The 19979-nt window shown below is 46.7% G+C and overlaps 1 long non-coding RNA gene across 1 annotated transcript; it reads left to right on the top strand.

Annotated features, from left to right (window-relative positions):
* Window positions 1-5800, top strand: LOC132656564 (uncharacterized). Its single transcript, XR_009594322.1, has 4 exons — window positions 1-568; window positions 3223-3409; window positions 4370-4532; window positions 5592-5800. It is a non-coding gene; the product is annotated as an uncharacterized LOC132656564 (long non-coding RNA).
* The last annotated feature ends 14179 nt before the right edge of the window (window positions 5801-19979 follow it).

Below are 19979 nucleotides of genomic sequence, written 5' to 3'. Positions count from 1 at the left end.
ACACTATAGGTGGCGAACGTGCCTCACCGGCCCTGATCAAGGGGCGCCTCATGATGTCCTTGATGGTGGGCCTCCTGCCGGGATTGATTCTCAGTAGATCGAGGATGACATTGGAAAAATTGATGGACACGTGGTGAGGAATTTGAAGGTTGCCCGAGGTGACCTCGTTCTTCATGCCTGCAAACGAACTGGCCTGGAAAGGGTAACGTCCAGACACCATGAGGAAGAGCAGAACCCCCAAACACCACACATCAACGGGATAAGCTTCATATTCGTGCTGTGCAAAGAGTTCTGGGGCACAATAGGGCCCAGTGCCGCAGAAACCCCGCAGTTTCTGCCCAGGAGTCACTTTGACGGCGAGACTAAAATCTATCAGTTTGGAGTTCCCTCTGCAGTCCAACAGGATGTTCGTGGCTTTAATGTCTCTGTGGACAACTCGGTTATCATGACAGTAATCCACGGCACGTGCGATCTGCGTGAATATCCTTTGGGCCTCAATCTCCTCTAAAGGCCCCCGTTCCAGGATGCGCCTCAGCAGCTCTCCCTCGGAGACGTGCTCCATCACCAGGTAGGTGGTCTCTTCCGTCTCCACCACGTGAAACACCCTGACGATATTTGGATGGTTCAAGGATTTCATAATGCTGATCTCATTGTTAAAAATCGCGTTGTACTTCTTATCTCTAAGGATTTTTACAGCCACACAGGTCACAGTGGGCACATGGAACGCCATTTTAACTTCGGAAAAATGTCCATGTCCCAGAGTCCTCATCATCTTATAATAGGTGTTGAAGGGGTCCTCCGCAGAGGAGCGGGCCTTCACGCCCTGCTTCAGAGCCAGACCCTCCTCCTTCATGCGGCTAGAACCAAACTTTCAATGAGAAAGTTGACAGAGTTAAAATCAGGCACTAGGACAGTATTTAGAGCTATGAATTCCTACCTCCAAAAGACTAGGAAAAGAAGGAAGGAAGAGGTCACACACATTTCAGACCACCTAACTGGGTACTTAAATGCTTAGAGAGACGAGAATGAAGTATGTTCCAAAGCAGTGTAGAGAAAAATAGGATAGATTGGTTTGACAGGAATCAACTGCAAACTGGAAGAACAAACCAAAGGAGTCTAGAAACTAAGAGCCACTGATAAGAAAGAACAGTCATCCTCTAACCCTGAGCTCACATGTACTGTGGGAGAGCAGGCACTAACAAAATTAGATGCAAGAGAAGTATATAGGACAACAGACACCCCAGAAACCCAGCGTGTCTGGGCTGGGGAGCCAGCCGGTGAGTCCAGGTACAACTAGCTCTGCGGAGGACCTACCTATATTTGGTTCTCAGGACCCAGGTCAAGTGGCTCACAATTGCTCCAATCCCAGCTCTAGGAGATCCTACACCACTGCCCTCGGAGGGCATCCATACACGTGTGCGCACACCCACACACAAGTGCACTCACTGCTACTACACATCACGTCAATAGTGAAATATCTTTCCTTATTCACATGAGGGCGTCAGATCCTACAGGTAGTTATGATCTGGCACGGAAGTGCTGGATATCAAACCTAGTTCCAGGAGTACATGCTCTTAAAGTGACAGGCCATCTATCCAGACTACCCCACCCCCAAATAAATCTTTTAAAACCGAGAGGATCCATCCCATGAACTGGAAGAGAGTGTCTGTTTATTAAATAAACATAATAAAATGTTCTAAGACGGAAAACAGAAGGAACTTACCATAGTAGAGTAAGTTCTTAGTAAGTCCAAGTATGTGTGTCACGAGCAGAGCGCAGAAGTCCAGTCTCTCTCCAACAAGAGCTTCTGCTGTATAAGACAGGGGGAGTGGAGAATGGTGTGAGTGTGTGAGGGAGGGAATAGACGGAGAGTTTATGTTTAATAAACAAACATAATAAAATATTGTAGGTTAGAGAACAGAAGGAACTTACTGTATGGTGGTCAAAACGGCTTGTGAAAATGCGAGTATAATCTGTCAAGAGTGCAGAAGTCTAGTCGCTCTCCAACCAAGAGCTTCTGCTCTGTAAGACAGGAAGCAGGCTCAGCCAGAGCCTTAAGTGGATAGGTGTCACAATGGCTCCTTGTGCTGTCAGAGCAAGAAATGGGCCAACGATCCCTAGGCACATCCCCCTGGGTTCCCTCACATTCTGTCCTCCAGGGACAGGAAAGCTGGTCGTGAGCAATGGGGCAGTAGGGGCCTGAGGAAGCTGGTTACACTCAAGTGTCTGTTCCCAGTGATGCCCAGGGAGCCACCTCTTCCTGCTAGGCCCACTGCCCAAGGTCCACAGTTTGCCCCACCTGGTGCCACCTGGTTGGAACAATGTTCAAACACTTGATTCTTTGTGGGACTTGACACCCAAACCTTAAGGAGGACACAAAAACACACACACACTCCATCTAGACATGATACAACTAGCTGTGAGCTGACTGAGAGTCCTTCAAGGGTCAGCTGATGGACCTTAGACAGGAGGTCGAAATGAAAGTCAGGAAAGTCTCAGAAAGGTGAACACGTGGCAGTTAGAAAAGCTAGCAAAGTGGAGGCAGGAGGATCAGTTCAAGTCCTCTTTGGCCACACAGGGATGCTGAGGCCAGCCTGTGCCACAGGAGACCCTGCCTCACCAAATACAAAAGCAATAGCAAAGAGAAGATGAGAAAGGACCGCTTTTGTTTTCTGCATGACCTGGGTTCCCAATGCTTCATAAGTTAATGGTTGCTGTTACACACGGGGCCTAGCCACAAGTGCGTGTGACAACAACGCTTGAGGATGGAGGGCTGATCAGCCATGTCAGCCAGGTCCCTGGGCCTCTGGGACTCAGACAAGGTTTTGCGGAGCTGAGTGTTGTGGAACAGGTAGATAGAAGGTGCCCCTTGGTGCTCTTTTCCTACCTTGAGGGCACTTGTCATCAATTTTTGATGTTTCCCCATTTCCTTGTACAGGAAGGGACAGGTGGAGACTCCTCTTTCTTTTGGAGGGACAGGGAACCCTGTTAGTGTTGTGGAACTTCAGTAGTTGTTATTCTCTGATGAATTAGCTGTTCTCTTCATGGTCTTGTTAGTGCAGCAGGCATGGTGGTATTGGGCTCCTCCTTACGTCCTCATGGAAATGTTGGGCCTCTTGGTGTTCATGGGGTCCTGAAGGTGGTGAGGGCAAGAGCAGGCTGGCGGGGTGGGGGGTGTAGGAGGAGGCCGGCAGAAGCTTACTCTTCAGATGGTGTTTCCAGCAATCTCCACAGCCGGCTCCTGATGGAGCAGACTTGGTTGAAGAGGAAGGTGGACATGCTGAGGCAGGAAAACAAGGAAGTGCAAGAGGATTGGGCCCTGCTGCAGCACCAGATGATGGACCTGCAGCAGATCTGTGAGGACCAAGAGGAGGAGGCCTGCGACCTCCAGACCCAGGAACTGTCCAAGGTCAGGGACCATTTGCCCATTGGACTTATCTATACACCTGAACTTTCACCTATCACCCTGCTCGCTAAAAGACACACACCCCACCCCCACCTCATGCAATATGACTGTTCTTTTCTCTGTCAATGCACAGTACTCTGGGAAATGAGCCTAGTGTGAGAATGTCAGTTACTGGCAGGCATACCCTGCTGTTCTGCTGAAGGCGCAGTCCAAAGAGCAGCGTGGGGAATGAGACACCCCACGATTAGATGTTCTCTGGAAAGCCGGAGTGAAGTGTACCCAGATCATTGGTGCCCTCTGGGTCCTGTGGCTGTTTGCCCTGGCGGGGTCATGTGACATCACAGGTAGGAAGCAGCTGGCAAAAAGAAGAGCCTAGTGGTAATGCCAGATGAGTGCTTCTCATTGTCATCCATTTGGATATCGTGTGGCCTCCTCCATTCTTCCTCACTCCAACGTGGTCTCCTCTGTTGCCCAGCTCTTAGTTCACACGGACAGACGCCCGAACTAGAGTTTCTCAGCCCTGTTTTCTTGGAGTTATTTGGAGTGTTTATAATCTGGAGCTGCCTAGATGACAAGGGAAATGTGGAGGACTTTTGACAGTTTGATGAGGTCAGAGTCTAGAGACTTCAAAGGAAAAAATTCTCTACCCACCTCAACATGTCTGGCTAAGCAGAGCAAGCTCCTCATAACTAGTTTAGTCCCCAAGGGATGGATAACAGAATTGTGAGACCATTCTGAAAGAGCTTGTGTGCGGAGTCTAAACTCCATGCTCTTCTAGCATGAAGCCTCTGGGCAGGGTGGACAATCACGAGTGTGCATTGGCTAGAGGAGGCCATTGGGCGTCTTTCACGCCAGTTTCTACCCTGCAACAGGGTTTCTTCCTTGCCCTGAAGCTGCTGTTCTGGCTGTCCTGGCTGGCCAGCAAGCTCGGGGTCCTCTGTGTGTGCTTCTCCTGTCTGACAGTGTGCGCACGCCTGTGTGCAACCCTGCACTGAACACCAGCTTGTAGTGAGCAGGAGCGGGAAAGACTGGAGAAGCCCCTGCGGAACGCCAGGAAGCAGAAGCAGCTGGCCTTCCAGGACTGAGCATTAAGGCTGCAGCATCAATTTGAGGAGCTCCAGATGAGGTAGGAGTCCAGGCTGGGAGGAGACGGTGAAGCCATCTGGGTCCCCTCTTCTTGGATTCTGTCTCTGTCTTTATGGGCTTTTGCTCACCAGCAAGGCTAGGAGCCACTCCTGGGAAAGAACACCTCAAAGTATTGTGCTGCTCCAGTCAACAGGAACTTCTGTCCAGGAAACAAGATGTTTGACACCTTCTGAGTCTTTTGTATATTCCTAGCAGGCTGTCCTTAAACTCATGACTACTGACGACCTCTCCCTCCCAAGTGATGGGATCTCAAGGGCTGCACACCACACCAGGCTAAAATTTTATTTTTATTCAGGAACATCCCCTGATTTCTGCGGTGTTTACCCATTTCTGTGAGAAGGGTTCTCTGCAGAGACTAGGTTAAGGCGTTTCCAGGATGAAGCCAGGCAGATGTCTCTGCTACAGGGATGATCAGAACCTTGATGGGAGTGTTCAGTAACACACTCCCATAGACAGCCAGCATGCAGTCTGCCCACCTCTAGTCCCTAGGAAAACAGAGCTTTCAGTGTGGTGCCAGAGCCTGTGCAGGGCCATTGTTGGCAGGCACACAACTCAGGAAATGCTGCTCCAGCATGACAGCCTCCATCATGCATAATGCTTGGGTGTAAGGTGCCTCCTGAGCAGGAGGAATGAGCCAGCCTCATGACCTTGTTCAGGTGCCCAAGTTGCAAGGCTGTATTGTTTCTCTCTGTAAAATGATGCGATCCATCAGAGTCATCATGAATAACTTCTATTTCGATCTGATTATTAGGGTCCGTGATTTTAAATAATGATGCCCCGGACTGTAGGAGAAAGTGCTAGTCTTCGCAGCAGAACAGAGAACATCCAGTTCCTAGATCTAATTCTGACCTGCCAGTAAAATGGAAACATTTTGTAGGCCCAGATACTGTGTGACTCTTCTTTCTTGGGATTACAATGACTTCAGTTAGGAGATCAGTGTTGACTGTCCAGCGCAGTTGAGGTGATGGGAGGTAGCAGCTTGAAGGCTGAGATGGCAGGTCCCTACCAGGCCTGGCTCTTAACTGCCTTCCTCTCACAGGTCTGAAGAGCTGTGCCTTGAACTGGACCTGGCCATAGCCCACGAGGAGAGCCTCCTGCAGAAGGAGCTGCTGCACCAGGAGCCACCCGCTGAGCCCCAGGAAACATGGACTTTCTGGGAGGAATAGTCCTCTTCAGAATGGGTTTCCCTTGTGTGAACAGGCCCTGATTCTATCTAGCCAGTGAGCCAGCCAGGCTGCTTCTGGGTCTGAGTCCCTTTGCTTTTATGACAACACCCCATGAGAGAACTGGTGTCTCCTTTGCCACTAAGTGTTCAAGACCAGCCACAGGCTGTGGGTGTGTCCTGCTAAATCTGCAGTGAGAGAAGGCTGCTGAGCATCATTTTCTCTGTGGGTTTTGGTTTTGGTTTTCTTTCTTTGTTGGTGTTTTTTGTTGGTTGTTTTGATTTTGCCTTTCTTATTTGGATTTTACATATTCTTGTTATTGTTTTATAAAATTTGGTTAGAGTACTCGCTTTTTATATCGACTACCCTTTTAAAGACCGTTTTGGAAAAAAATGTGCTTTATTATGATTAAAAATGCAATTTCCAACGCTTTGCTCCTTTTAAAAATTCATTTGTCTAATACTTTACAGCCCAATGCCAGTTCTCTCCCTCCTCTCCTCCCCTCCCCTCTCTCTTTCTCAGAGAAGGGAAGGTCTTCCTCTGGTTTCAGGGATTGTGAGCTCTACCCTACCTTTCTGATCTTCCTTAATTCAGGGAGGCAGCTTCTTCCTCCATGAAATGCCTTCTACCCACCACGGCCCTCTTCTTCAGCACCAGACAAGAGCAAACAGACCTCAAATCTCACTGTGTAGCCCGTTACATCCCAGTCTCAACAGCTCTCCATCATGTCTCTCAGTCCTCAGAGTCACCCTTTGACATAGGTACCATTATTAGTCTTTCTACTGAGCAAATGGGGAAACTTGAGTTATGGAGGAGACAACAGACGTGGCACAGAAGAAGGGGATTAAAATTCATACCCATGGTAGAGTGCAGCCTGGCATACTCAGATCCCTGGGTTCAGCCTTCAGTACTGAAAAAAAAAATCAAGCCAACCTGAAACACACACACACACACACACACACACACACACACACCCCTGTGCTAGCCACAAATTTCCAAAACCAAGTCTACCTCCTTCTCACCTCACTGTAACCTCCAGGAATGTTTCCAAAGAATGTGCAGATCAACTCTTTGGGGTACTCCAGAGTTGAAAGACTCATCTGAATATCAGAGGAATGAAGGTTCTCTTCTATTCTTAGTTTACTTTGGTCTCAGAAACACATGGGATTCCCAGAGACTGAGATGTACAGGTGTCCCTGAAGGCTAATGGCCAGAAGCAAAATGATCCAGGAAGAGAAAACAAAGAAACTCTGTCCATCTTGAATTAGCTGTCCTTAACTGGTTCATACTTCTAGAGTCTGACATCAGGTCCTTTATTTTAGTCACATTTAAACACAGCACTCTTTAGGAAAAAGAAAGTATTAGCTCACTCCCCTGTGTAAAACAAAGCTTAGACATGTTTATATGGAACCTCTTTTAAAGGAAATATGGAATCTCCCATAAAGATAGTTAATGTTGATGCAGAAAGATTGCTCACGATTTAAGGTCTGGGAGAATGACTGAGGTAGGGTTTCCTTAGGCCCTATGATAATAGAGAAGTTGCCTAGGCTGTTGTAAACTACAGGTGACATCACTCATGATGATAGATTTAACAAATTCAGAAGCAATGCTCAAGATTTAGGCGAAAAGCATATTGGATAAACAAACATAATGTCTGGGTGATACCGGTGAAACCTGCCTCTACAAATTGCAAATGCTCATCAGACTGTAAACCACGTCTTTTTTCACCATGCCTGCTGGAAGACTAGTCAACATCTTTGAAGTTTTAATCTGCAAGTTTAACTTTCTCTGGCTTCTCCAGTAGTCATCTGTGTGCACAGAACCTGTTATGCCAGGATCACAGGACCCTCGGAGATCACCAGGAGATGACTCTCTGCAAGAGCAAGAGAGCTTCATTATGAAAGCAAAACTCGGGACCCAGGTCTCACTGAAGTGGGATCCAGAGCCCTGAGGGAGCAAGGTCTTTTGTTTGTTTGTTTTGCTTTGTTTTGTTTTGTTTTTGAGCAGGGTTTTTTAAAGGGAAAAACCACAAGCAGGCAGTTTCCATGAGAGCAAGCAGGGGTGTTCATGCCTTGACATGACAGGATAGGGTAAAAGCCATAGAGGTGAGGTGACCTTCTACAGAATCACAATTGCCATTCTTCTAAAGTACCTCTGGAACTCTGGGGAGAATTTTCCCAACCGATTCTTATTGATTGTTGCCAGCGAGATGGTCTCTATTTTCTAGGAAAGTTAAGTTTGTTTTCTGCCAAGGGCACATTCTGTGATACCTGAGTTCAGCTCCTGGTCAAGATGGCTCCTCATTTCAAACTGGAGTCACCCAGGCTAACTTAAACTCTTCAGACCTTTTGCTCTCAAAAGTGATTTTTTCAGCTCAGAGCAGATATATCTCTAGACTGTACATGAGACACCAGAGGGGCACATTGACATCCAGATTGCTGGGCTTTGGCACAGACTCTCAGGGCAGGCCCTCTGGGATACTAAACCTGCATGTGCCCCACAGAGACTCTTATCAGGAAGACTCCAGTGAGCCAGGCCCCATGAAGACTCCTCCAGAAAGAGTCAAACAGGTTTGTGACTGTGCTTGCATTTAAGCCAGGGGAATTTCCTCTGACTGCTACCTAAGCCCTTCATATCCCCAGGCCCAAGCGATTGCCTCCATGCTCTTGTCTGTGCTCCGTGGCAAGGGAGGGGACTGCCTGCTCTGGGAAACCTAGGCTGGGTTGTCAGACAGACCAAGCTTTCAGCCCCCCTAATCCTGTCACTTTTGGGTGACAGGTCCTGAGAACACAAAGGGCCAAGTCAGGTCATATTTCTACAGATTTCTCTGTCAACTTTCCCACCACTTTGTATTGAGGGATTTTATATAGCAAAGTGCCTTCTCTGGCAGAAATACAGACAGGCCTTTAATCCAAGAGACAGAGGTAAGCAGGTCTCTGAGTTCAAGGCCAGGCTGGTATAGAGCAAGTTTCAGGTAAAGAAAAGCTTAGGTCCAGGTGTGGTGGTACATGCCTTTAAACCTAACACTCAGGAGACTGAAGCATGCAGATCTCTGAGTTCTAGTGTTTTTTTGTTTTTTTTTTTTTAATTTGTTGTTGTTGTTGTTTTTCCAGAAAATTAGGTTGAGTCAATGAGTTAAGAGGCAATGCAGTGGATTTGAATTATCAGCAGTTCAGTTTATGGAATTCAGAGGCAGTTTTTACTGGGAGAGTTTTACAGAGAGAGGTTGAAGAGAGAGCAAGCTAGACACAGGTGAAGACAAAATGATGTAGAGAAGGAGCCTGAATATTAGAACAGACTGCTAGAGTTAGTTTGAGGCTAAGAAAAGCAACTCAGTGAGAAACTGAGAGAAGCCAGATTGAATCAGTCAGCTGGGAAGGGAGTTTAAACCAGAATGGCTGAGTTGAACTGAAGAGTTTAAGTTAGCCTGGGTGACTCCATTTTGAAATAAGGAGCCATCTTGACCGGGAGCTGAAGTCAGGTACCAGGAAATATCACAGAAAACAAAGGCACCTGGCAGAAACAAAGGTAGCTCTCCAAGCAACAGCCTCCAGGAAATAGCACAGAATAAATGTTTAGTAAAACATAATCTCCCTGGCAATTGTGATTCTGTAAATGTCACCTCTCCCAACGGCTTTTACCCAATTCTGTAATGTCAAGGCATGAACCCCCCTGCTTTCTCTCATGGAAACATGTAGCCCCCGGCTTGCTGTCATGGAACCCACCTGCTTACAATATTTCCCTTTAAAAACCCTGTTCATTCAGGGCTCAGGGTCCCACTTCTCTACTGCTGTGTCAGTGAGACTTGGGTCCCGAGTTTGCTCGCTCTTGTAATAAAGCTCTCTTGCTCTTGCATCAAGTCGTGTCCTGGTGGTCTCTGAGGGTCCAGTGATCCTGGTATTACAGAATCAGCCAGCCACAGTTCAAAAAGACCTAGAAATGGTGATCTTATTCAGCAGTAAGTCCCAAAGGCTGAAAATATTTAGTTTTAGATTAGATTGTACAGTAGCCGGGAGCTTCCAGGACTAAGCCTAGCTTAGCAGACCAGGAAGCAGCAAACCTCTGAAACAACAGTTGCATCTGGGGAATAAAGTTACTTTTATTTACCAAGCATCATGTTGGTAGTCTCCCTTTTCTCATCCAGCTTCTGTGTGAATCTACAGGGACCCTTGCCTTTTCTCCATCATTTGGTCTTGAATGTCTACGCCATTAGGGCTACAGTGTTTCCAGTTGTCTAGTTTTGAAATCTATGTCCAAAATTTTAGGCACATTTATTTGTGTATGGATATGTGCAGGTGGGGATGCTTCTGCCATAGCTTGATGCTGGTTAGGGGTCAACTTGCAGAAGGTGATTTTCTCCTCCCACTATGTCCATCTGAGGGGTCAAATACTGGTTGTCAAGCTTGACAACAAGTGCCCTTACTCAGCGAGTCACTTCTTCAGCTCCTGGTTTTGAAATTTCTATGCCTGTGCTTTACCTTCTGTGTTTAGATGTGTGTGTGTGTGTGTGTGTGTGTGTGTGTGTATCATGTTTTCCTTTTGGTATTAGTTTTACTAATTTTTTTTGCAAGATGATAGATACGGATGTAGTGACATGTTGTTCCTTTTGGTGTTGTTGGGAATTGAAACTAGGGCCTCATATGAATGAAGGAAACGTTTTACCACATTTAAAATCATTTCCTGTTTTTCTTCTTAACTTTTGTGATTTTTAGGAAACAAAGTCTCATAAGCTCAAGCTGGCCTCAATATCCTGAACTTCCAGCTTCTACTTCTTGAGATTCTACTTCTTGGGATTACAGGTGATCAATCACATTTGGGCAATACTTTGTTTAGTGTGAGACACGGTCTTGCTAAGTTGCTCAGGCTGGCTGTGTCTCTCTCCTTGTTTCTTTTCATTGTGTGTCTCTGTGGCTCTTTCTCTGTCTCAGTCTTTTCTGTCTCTCTTGTACACTTTCTCTACATCATGCAAGTAGGTGAGATTAAAAAACTGAACCACAGGTCAGGCTAGGGCTACTTTTAGAGCCTGATTTTCTGTGCCACTCTTGCCAGCTTCTTTTTCAGCCTTTGTTGATTTTCTAAGTCTGGCCTTTTCTCTCTGGCCTCTCATAAGGCGTCCCCACCTACCAACTCTTTGACATAGAAGCACTGCCTCAGAGACTTAGGCTGCACGGCCACATATCCAGGCCAGGTACACATCCACAGGGTACTGTAATGAAATCTGAAGTCCTTGCCACAAAGACCGTTCAAGGCACCAAGCTGCTGAAAACATGGCTGAGCTCAGTTTGCCCATGTAAGACACTTTGTAACCAAACTCCAGCTGCTTAAGCCTCCCCTGCAATCACTGCCCAACATGAACCAAAACTAACAATGAAAACTATCATTTGAATAAGAGAAGGCATGACCATCATTGGAGTGTCTATTTTGATCCTTTTCTTCTACTCAGCATTTCTGTCGTTCATTCCTTTCCACAGCCTTATATGTTGGTATTTTCTGTTATATAATTTTCATATGAAATTGAGACTCAAAGAGATCAGAGATGTTTCTCCAAAACCATAAAACTACTAACTGTGAGAAGCAGGAATCTCCAATCTGGTCAGATCTGCTCATCTTTCCACAGCTCAACTCCTTTTCCTCTATGAACGACCATTGTGCCTTTTTCTCTCTGCTCACTGAGTTGTCTTTGTCGCTACTTACAGCACCTAATATCAGGCCTTTAAGAGATTGTAAGCAGTGGTCCATGATGTCCTCACATGTCATGGCCTCCTCTTCCTCTCTGCCCAGGTGAATTTGGGTGAGATAACAGAAGGAGATATATTTTTTATGTCACACAGAGTTTTAGGGGCTAGAGTTGTGGCTGGGTTGGTTATCTTAGTCCCAAGAAAGTACAAGAATTCTACTTTCTCCTTGTCCTCCCAGTATTAGTTATTCTTTGGATTTTTCCTATATCTTTTTGAGACAGGGTCTCTGCGAAGCTGCCTTAAGCCTTCAACTTGAGATCATTTTGACTTAACCTACCAAGTGCAAAGGTTGTAGGTTCCACATTAGCCATCTCAGTGGGACCGGGGAGCTTTGCTCCCTAAAATTCATTCTGAACTGAGCCAAGACCGTGGTGTGCTAGAGCGAGCATACATGGGGTGAATGTGAGGTTGAAGGAATCAACAGTTGACCTGGCTGTGCTTCCCAGGCTGTGCTTTCTTCGATTCAATGGAGAAAATCTCCGAGATGAGCATCTTCTCCAAAGTCAAGAAACTGAATTTAAACGGTAGCACTGAAAAGCTGCTGTAACTAATGGTTTTCCTCTGAACCTTAGGGGATTTGGTTCTACTTACCAGATGGTCAATCCTCATTGTGGGCAGCTCCTCCCAAGGATGAAGTCACCTCGCTAGCCAGATTCCACACTCTCCCAGGCAAACAAATGCTGAGAAGGAGGCCTATTGGTAGGTACAGCCAAAGATCCAGCTCATAGTAGCCTGAGAGCGATGCTCTGGAGGCCAGGGGCAGAGCAGCATGGCCAAGATCCCTTCTCACCCATTTTGCTCATCCATGCAGCAAGACTTTCAGGTCAGCTTGCAAGCTGAGTTTAACCAGGGCCTCTGTCTCTGGAGAATTGCTCCTGGATGCCTACAGGCTGGTGCTGAGCTGAGTCTTCCTCACCCTAATTCCCTCCTAACACATTTCTTTTCTCCCCAGCTTTACTTGGCACCATCTGATTGTGGACTGTCTGGGGAAGCACAAGTGGGTCCGCTGAGCTAGCTGCCCAGGTCTTACACCCAGGGCTACATGCAGAGGCAAGAGGAGAGACAGGTGTGTTCTGCAGGCTCTGGAGCTTGCATTCTCACCCCTTTAACAGGCTGATCTCTGTGAATGGGAATCCGGCTCAAGGCTTTAAAGCAATAGTGGGGTTGTGGAGCAGGAGCTGGTGATCATGGCTTTGGTTCCAGGAGTAGCAGACTCCCCCACCTTCTCTGAGGATGCTCCCTCTTCAATCCCTGAAAGAAAAGGACTCATGTCCTGAGCAATGGTGCTACGGTCTAAACAGAGTTGCCCAAAAACGTAGCCTTGCTAACACAGTCTGAGAAGCCAGAGCCTGGTTCCTCCAATCTGTGAGACGACTGTGGGTCACTGTGTGGACAGAGTTCATTCATCCATGTCAGAGAGTTGATGTGTGACGTGTGAGATTGATTTGAAGGGACAATATAGTCAACATGGGAGAGGATCGACAACCACAATGACAAGAACAGTTCAGAGAGGACACTGTAGCAAGAGAATTCCAAACGCAAGAGAAGCCAGGTAGAATGAACCCTCCCGTTTCCCCGGGGACCACCACTGCCACCCTGGCGTTGTCACCCATGTGACCTCATCTGTGCTTGTTTTAGCAGCTTTGTATCCTGTGGTAGTTAGTGGTGCTAGTGGAACTCTCCTGCCTCTCTAAGCTGGTCTTTCACATGGCCCCTTTGCCTCCCTCCTCCTGTCAGAGTAGAGATCACAGGGCTCTATTCTGTGTTTAGCACCCCACGTTCTAAGCCCTCCACCTGGTAATGATTACCATTGAGGTCTCCCAGCTGCCTCCAGGGGATATTTCCTGCTCCAATCTCCAGGATAGCTTAAGTGATTGTTTTGAGACCCTTACACAAATCATCTTCTTCCTCTTCTTAATCATCTTCTTCCTCTTCTTCTTCATCATTTTCTTTATCTTTTGATTTTTCTTCTGGTTCCAATTGTTCTTCTTCTTTTTCCTCTATTCTTCTTCCTCATGTTCATTATTATTACTATCATTTCTTTAATTTTTTAAGTTTAATTTTTAATTTTTTTTGTTTTTCAAAACAGGATTTCTTTGAGTAGTCTTGGCTTTCCTCAAATTAACTATATAGTCCAGGCCTTCTTTGAACTCAGAGATCTGCCTGCCTCTGCCACCTGAGGACTGGATCAAAGTCACGTACTCAAAATCCCCAGCTCTTAGTCTTTTTATTATTCTTATTCTTATTTGGTGTTTTGAGACAGGGTTTCTCTATTTAGCCCTGGATACCCTGAAAATTCACTCTATAGATGAGGCTGGCCTGCATTTCACAGGGATCTGCCTGTCTCACCTCCCAGTGTTGGGACAAAACTGTGTAAGATGATGACCCAAGTGTTTTTTATACATAATATATTATTAAGTTTTATTATGTGCACTGGCATGATGAAGATCTTTCAATTGTATTGTAAGTCAGTACTGGATGGTAAAGAAATTAAGTCACCTTGGAGCTGACTTTCTTCTAGAAAGTCGTTGATGGGGCTGGTGAGACTTCTCATCTTGGCAAAGTATGTGTTGCCAAGCCAGGTGCCCTGAGGGAAAGGAGAGTTAATACCCTCCAAGTGGTCCTCTGACTTCCCACTGGAGCCATGACATGTGTGTCCACATATGTGCGCATATATACACACAGACAGGCGTAAACACATACAGAAAGAATTATATAATATAAATGACGAAGAACTTGAATAATCTGCTCTGAAAAAAATTGAATTGTTCCTTCTGCAGATGGCAGGAGAAAGCAGGTAGGCTCCAGGATTCAGGTACCAAGATAACTGAACTTGTAGTTGACTCTGCCCTAACTACATAAGACTTTCTTTTCTGACACAAGAATCGTGCAGGGTCATGGCCCAGTGTCTCAGTGGTAGTGCATACACCAGCATGCACAAGGCCTTAGGTCCGTCTCCAGCACAAACGCCAAATCTAAAACAAAACATCCAGAGGACAATTGGAGCTCATATAGTAGCTGACGACCATTCTGGAGGTAGGTGCCTGCTCATTCATTTAGGCCTACTGTAGCCACTTGAGTGCCAGGCCTTCCAGACAGAGAAAAAGAGAGGAGAGCCTGACCTTTAAGAGGGCACCCCACAGTGATTGACACTTCTGTGCACATCCCTTTCGTCAGTCCTCTGTAGCCAGGCCAGATCTTAGGAGGCTGGACAATGTTCAACTTTGGGTGGCCTTGTGCCTAGCTATAAATTGGGAGCCTTGCTGTTAGCAAAGAGACACTGTGACAGAGGTGAGAAACAGGCATATCTCAGCCTATGGTGTCTGAGGATCTTTCTCCTTCTGGGTATGACAAAGTTCAGAATGTGCCCCTACACCTGTCAGAGTGGAATGTAGCTAGGTACAGTGAGACCAAAGAGCACTCCAGAAAACAAAGACAAGACAGCCCTCAAATGCTTCATCACAAGAGCCTTTGGCTTTCTCACAGGTGAAGCCTGGTGGATGTGTCTGGGTGCGTGGGTGCGTGCGTGTGTGCGTGCGTGTGCGTGCGTGTGTGTGTGTGTGTGTGTATGTGTGTGTGTGTGTGTAACTGATTTTTAAATCAGTTCACATTCCCTTAACAATAGCAAGCCATCTCTGGTGGTTTGAACGGGTATGGCCCACAGTCTCAATGCTTGGCTACATGGAAGGGCACTGTGGGAGGAGTGGTCTTGTTGGTGTGGGTGTGGCCTTGTTGAGGGAAGTCCATCACTGTGGTGGCAGTGTTTGAGAACAGATGAGTTCTTCTAACCCTTGCGTTATGCACAGTCCCCTTCTGCTGCCCGTGGATCAAGACATAGAACTCTCAGCTCCCTTTTTAGCACCATGTCGTCATGGATACTGCCAAAATCTTGATAAGGAAAAAAAAAAAGATGTTCATGGAAGCATGGTAGGGAGGGAAATAAAAGCAATCACAGTGCTTGGAGCTGAAGCAGAGGTGGAGAGCATGACTGTGCAAGCCTGGGACATGAGAGGGACAGCTGAAGCTGTCCTTTTGCTGTGGCAGATCTCAGAGTTCATGGAGAAAGTGTTTCTTCCAGATGACTGTTTTATACTTCATGGAATGGATCTGACTTCTGAGGCAGGAGGTGAGTCAGAGTTGAAGAGTGGAAGAAGTAATCCTGTGTGTCCCCAGACAGCTGCTGGCAAACCAGGCCTTTGAAAAGCTCATCAGCCTGAGAACCCGGGTACAGCCTTTAGTTCCTATCTGCTGTAGGTCAACATCTCTTTCTGAGCTCACACCAACAGGAAAAGGGCTCTGTGTGGACACTCTGGACACTAGTTGAGACTAGGTTCAGGCCACACAGCCTGGTCACTATGCCAGTGAGTGGGTCTCGTGTCCATCTTAGTAGCTTGAAGGATTTGGGGCCAGCTATGCCTTTGGCTGGCTTGCTAAATCATACCACATGAGTAGATTAATCTAGCTACTTTTACTGGTGCTAGTGTAGATAGAGAATAGTTTTCTACCATCCTTTCTCAGGCAAAACTGTCCTTATTGGACAGTTTGAACTGAGGCCCCTGCTTTTCTCTCCCAGATAGCTAAACATTCTGAGTCTTGAAAGCATCCTGTCAGTCATTCTCAGGGACAATTTTGGAGCATCAAATTGCCAGCTGAATGTACTCATCCAGCCTGTCCTGTAACTGGAGACGGGTGATGCTTAGAATAAGTATCACAATGCAATGTCCAGATTGAAACCAGAGAGTCGGGGAGAGAAATCAGCATTTGAATGAACAAGGGTAAGGTGTACACATTTCAAAAGAACATTATACCAACATATAATGTGGGACATCTGAATGGTAGGAAGCTATGTGGCCTTGGAGGTTTAAGGTGCAGTAATTATTGCCCAGCACTGTGCTCTAGGTTAATTAATTAAATCCTAATCTCTGTGTGGTGATTTGGGTATACAGCTGGTTTAGGAATAGCTGCTGTTTAACTAAAAGGTAAATCCACGTGAAATGGTAATAATCATCAACAACCTCAAATTTAAAATTTCTTGCTGTCCCGATTGTGTGGCAGAGCCTCTGAGAGCTGACTGTCGTGCTGACACTAGGTAGTGAGGGAAAGCAGAGCGCTCTTTCTGGGAAAGGTGGTCCATGGGTTAGCATCTAGGCAGCCGGCCTCTAGGTTGCTGAGCAACTTGACAGGTAAAGGCAGCAGCTGCCACCTCTCTGTCCTCTCTCTGCCTGTCCTTCTGTCTCCCTCCCCACTCTGTATTCTCTTCTCTCTTATGCTGGCCCACACCGTCTGCCTCATTTTTCCCAAAATAAGCTTTCTTGTAGCACACCTGTTTGTAGCATGTAATTTATATATCACAACACCATGAACCTCTGGGATTCTACTTCTAAGTTTTATCACCACAGGAGACACAGAGCTGATATTGCAGCTAGGAGGCTCTCTGAGAGAGCCTTTGGTCCTCTTCATTATGCAAACTTGCAACAATCAGACACTCATGACTCTATTTAATGTCACAATTTGCTTTTCATCACACATAATGAATGTAAAAATAGATACTTTACAATATTATATGAATTAAACACTGCACAACAAGTTTGATGCAAAGAGGTTTATTTAAGGGCAGAGTGGGAAAGATATGGAAAGACAGTGGGAAATGGTGGAGGGGACAGTGCCCCAGGAGAGAAAGTCAGATTGAGGGAGCAGTGACAGACAGGTCCTACATATCTGGAGCTCCACCTGGCTTTTACCTGGTGGTGGCAGGTGATGACATCAGAGCTTGCTAAGCAACCTAGCCTAACAGACTCTGCTGGGACTGTTTCTTTTGTCACGGTAATGGTACAGGGCCATGGAACATACCCATTGCAGAAAGTCTTCAGCTCCTGCCATTCTCCTTGGCTTATCTTCACCGAGGGTGTCAATGGGCAGTGAGACTAGAGAAGCTGCCAGGAGAAGAAAGGAAAGGGCCAGATCATTAGGACTAGAGCAATTGAGCAGCTGATGGAAAACCATTAGAGTGATCCAAAAAGTAACAGATACCAGGCTATCATTTAGTTTGGGTGGTTTTTGGTCATTAATTAATTAATTAGCTTTTCTCCATATCATAGCTTGCCCTCCCAGGTCCTCCCTCTCACTTCATCTCCCCCTTTTCCCCATCCCTTTTTCCACAGTGAAGGTGGGCCTCTTATGGAAATCAACCCAAGCTTATTTTTTTTAAGGGAATTTATTCTTTTGTAGTGTAAACAACTGTTCATGGTTTCATAACTACGCAAATCAGATAACAACTGAATCAACCCAGTCAGGAATGAGTATTGAATAAACATAGCTAAATTATAAACACCTTTTCCAGGGGAGGGCCTGGAGTTTTCTATCTTTCTTTGTTTTTCTGTGAACATGCATGCCTCACTAGGAAGGTGGCGCTGGCACAGTTATCAGACTTTCCTTTTAAAAGACCAAATCTGTGAGAATTTATGTCAAGGAGTGACAGTGCTTGGTTCAACTTGCAGCTAGTGCAAAGCCTTGAGCTGCATATTATTTGGTGTCATGATTACTGACAGGGAGCTATATATAGCCAAGGAGAATTGAGGGAGTTGTGGAATGGGAAGCCTTAGTCCAGAAGTCCCAATTTGTGGAGTTATGTGGTGAAAGGCTTGACATAGCCTGGCTAGCCATGTTGCTATGGTGGAAGACAGCAGATCTGGAGGCCAGCACTGCATGCTGCTCCGTGAAGGATGTACTGTCCCCTACCCATATTTCAGATGGAAGAGGAAGACATGACCAGAGCACCCAGCCAATCCGCCAAAGGTCCCATCTGTCCCCATGAGGCCAGGAACAGGAGCACAGCTACCTAACCTGCCCTGCAGTGCATGGTGAAGACTTTCTGGGACACAGAGAACCGGAAGCCATGAGCAAGTAAAGTGGGAGTGAAGAGATGGTAAGTGTGCTGCCAGCATCTCTCTCTGCTTTAACAAAGTGGAGGGTTCAGGCCAGGATCCTGGAAGGGATGCTGAATCCCTGTTTGCTTTATCTCTTGGGTCACTGAGCTGATGGCTCAGGCCACCGATCATGATTAAAAGAAAGGGGGAGGGAGCCCAGGATTCCTTCCCTAGGACTAAGGACTGGCTACCATGCTGCTAAGGAGAAAAACTAAAACTCACTACCTTTTTTTTTTTTCTGTTTCTCTCTCTCCGTAATGAGCCTAAAGACAGCAGAGCTGTTGGGAGCAAAATTAAGAGCCATTTTTTGGTAACAGTGACTGGGCAATGACCTTAGGGCATTAAGTAATGAAATTAGGTGATGTCAGCTGATTAGCAGCTGGTATTTGTGAAAGATCGATAAGGCATCCATGCCCCAAAAAGTGTATAAAACTGCAGCCTGAGCCTACACAGGCACGGCAGGCTAGACTCTCAGTGAGGAAGCCCCAAGACCGCCCATACCCAGCCTATTCCCGAACAGCTGTTTGAAAATCCCAGACCAGCTTAACAAACTGGCCGGGAGGGACCACCTTATCAGACCGGCCCTGGAAGGTGGCTCCTGATCAATCGCAGGTTCCTTTACATCTGAGGCCTGGCTGGAGCAGAGAATCTCCAAGGCCCATCAAGTCACCAGAAGATGGGTCTTAGGCCCGGGGGGAACCACAAAGTTCCGGGACCTAGAAGACACCTAAACACTGATTCCGGGGGCAACATCTCTGAGCCTGTACCTGTGGCCATGTTGTATTCCCCATAAGATGTATAATGTGCTATGCTATTCTTAGATATCTATGTGATTAGTGTCATTAAAGCAGGATTCAAAAATCATTCTGGCGTTGGCTTTTATGGATACTTTGCCGCCCTTTTGTGGCATCTCCCTTTTGTGGCATCTCGGTTAAAGTCCTCCAGCATAATCAAGGGCTCCTGACAATGGCTGTCAAGCAAACTTTGTGCTCCTTTTTACTGACCTGGTAGCAGAATGTCTTCCTGAACAAGGCCCAGTGGCTGTTTGCTGAGATCCCCTGGAGGCATTTAAACAAAATGACCTTCCTCAGAGCCATCTGCAGGTTCTGGGCCAGAAAATGGGTGTCCTCTTTACCCCACCCATGACCAGTGAGCCAAGAAGAAGCTCATCTTGTCCATCCACTCAAGAAATGTGGAGAGGTAAGGAAAAAAGACATCACAGTTCCCCAGGCTCTTTGAGATGAGTGGACTAGCTGAGTTTCCCTTGAAGGGGGAGTTCTGGGGGTCTCATGTTGAGCTATCAGAGTAACTTGTAGAGTGCTGGAGGACCTGGACTCCAGGCTCTTGGGGGGAAAGTGGACAATAAATAAGGGCCTGACAGGCTCAAAGGGATTAGCCAAGAGGCACAGGCTTCAGCTCCAAGCAAGTGGAAGAGCTGACAGTTGGTCCAAGACCCCGCCCCCTTCCCAGCAGTCTTGTAACAGTCACTGGAGATGGGTGAGGGGAGTGAGATGGGTCTCCAGGCTGGAGGGCAGCGAGCCCACCTCTCCCAGGAAGGAGTGCACCAGAAGCTCCTGACAAGGGGACTTGGGGCCAGGGC

Source organism: Meriones unguiculatus, chromosome 9, assembly GCF_030254825.1.
Source record: "Meriones unguiculatus strain TT.TT164.6M chromosome 9, Bangor_MerUng_6.1, whole genome shotgun sequence".
In the NCBI taxonomy this organism is placed as follows: domain Eukaryota; kingdom Metazoa; phylum Chordata; class Mammalia; order Rodentia; family Muridae; genus Meriones; species Meriones unguiculatus.
Note: the sequence above shows the minus strand (reverse complement) of the source record. Positions and strands in the feature narration are given on the sequence as shown.